This window comes from Anoplopoma fimbria, unplaced genomic scaffold (assembly GCF_027596085.1).
Source record: "Anoplopoma fimbria isolate UVic2021 breed Golden Eagle Sablefish unplaced genomic scaffold, Afim_UVic_2022 Un_contig_11643_pilon_pilon, whole genome shotgun sequence".
Lineage (NCBI taxonomy): Eukaryota > Metazoa > Chordata > Actinopteri > Perciformes > Anoplopomatidae > Anoplopoma > Anoplopoma fimbria.
Genome location: NW_026550958.1, coordinates 192 through 1903, shown reverse-complemented (window position 1 = coordinate 1903; position 1712 = coordinate 192). Strand labels below are relative to the sequence as shown.

At 44.3% G+C, this 1712-nt stretch overlaps 3 non-coding genes across 3 annotated transcripts; all 3 read right to left on the bottom strand.

Moving 5' to 3' along the window:
- Positions 1-14: 14 nt before the first annotated feature.
- Positions 15-133, bottom strand: LOC129115349 (5S ribosomal RNA). The gene has a single exon (XR_008533001.1). It is a non-coding gene; the product is annotated as a 5S ribosomal RNA (ribosomal RNA).
- A 377-nt stretch (positions 134-510) lies between these two features.
- LOC129115351 (5S ribosomal RNA) lies at positions 511-628 on the bottom strand. The gene has a single exon (XR_008533002.1). It is a non-coding gene; the product is annotated as a 5S ribosomal RNA (ribosomal RNA).
- Positions 629-1005: 377 nt separating this feature from the next.
- On the bottom strand, positions 1006-1124 carry LOC129115348 (5S ribosomal RNA). The gene has a single exon (XR_008533000.1). It is a non-coding gene; the product is annotated as a 5S ribosomal RNA (ribosomal RNA).
- Positions 1125-1712: the final 588 nt, after the last annotated feature.

Genomic DNA, 1712 nt, shown 5'->3' with positions numbered 1-1712 from the left:
AAAGAGGAGGAAAAAGCTTACAGCACCTGGTATTCCCAGGCGGTCTCCCATCCAAGTACTGACCAGGCCCGACCCTGCTTAGCTTCCGAGATCAGACGAGATCGGGCGTGTTCAGGGTGGTATGGCCGTAAGCAAATATTGTGCCTACCAAAGGGCCTTTTAAAGATACTATATCACCACGCTTTGCTCTTTCGTCTATACAGGGAGCGCCTGCAGATTGCCAGACACACTCACAGCTTTTAAATGTCAAATCAGAATGTACAAAGTGGCTATAAGGATCACAAATGTAGTGCAGTAAAAAGATTAATATTTACTGTTGAAATGTAGAATACGTTAGCATAAAATTGAAAAGAAAATGATCGATGAGCTTAGGAATGATGAAAGCCATCATTTAACTGGATTTGTGTCATTTCTATACCGGCAAGTCATGATCTAGCTATTTCCTTCCCACCCTGTCGGTGTCCACTGAAAAAGCAGCAGCGCCTCTGCTTTTTGTAAAGAGGAGGAAAAAGCTTACAGCACCTGGTATTCCCAGGCGGTCTCCCATCCAAGTACTGACCAGGCCCGACCCTGCTTAGCTTCCGAGATCAGACGAGATCGGGGTGTTCAGGGTGGTATGGCCGTAAGCAAATATTGCGCCTACCAAAGGGCCTTTTAAAGATACTATATCACCACGCTTGCTCTTTCGTCTATACAGGGAGCGCCTGCAGATTGCCAGACACACTCACAGCTTTTAAATGTCAAATCAGAATGTACAAAGTGGCTATAAGGATCACAAATGTAGTGCAGTAAAAAGATTAATATTTACTGTTGAAATGTAGAATACGTTAGCATAAAATTGAAAAGAAAATGATCGATGAGCTTAGGAATGATGAAAGCCATCATTTAACTGGATTTGTGTCATTTCTATACCGGCAAGTCATGATCTAGCTATTTCCTTCCCACCCTGTCGGTGTCCACTGAAAAGCAGCAGCGCCCTCTGCTTTTTGTAAAGAGGAGTGAAAAAGCTTACAGCACCTGGTATTCCCAGGCGGTCTCCCATCCAAGTACTGACCAGGCCCGACCCTGCTTAGCTTCCGAGATCAGACGAGATCGGGCGTGTTCAGGGTGGTATGGCCGTAAGCAAATATTGTGCCTACCAAAGGGCCTTTAAAGATACTATATCACCACGCTTTGCTCTTTCGTCTATACAGGGAGCGCCTGCAGATTGCCAGACACACTCACAGCTTTTAAATGTCAAATCAGAATGTACAAAGTGGCTATAAGGATCACAAATGTAGTGCAGTAAAAAGATTAATATTTACTGTTGAAATGTAGAATACGTTAGCATAAAATTGAAAAGAAAATGATCGATGAGCTTAGGAATGATGAAAGCCATCATTTAACTGGATTTGTGTCATTTCTATACCGGCAAGTCATGATCTAGCTATTTCCTTCCCACCCTGTCGGTGTCCACTGAAAAAGCAGCAGCGCCTCTGCTTTTTGTAAAGAGGAGGAAAAAGCTTACAGCACCTGGTATTCCCAGGCGGTCTCCCATCCAAGTACTGACCAGGCCCGACCCTGAGGGTGGTATGGCCGTAAGCAAATATTGTGCCTACCAAAGGGCCTTTTAAAGATACTATATCACCACGCTTTGCTCTTTCGTCTATACAGGGAGCGCCTGCAGATTGCCAGACACACTCACAGCTTTTAAATGTCAAATCAGAATGTAC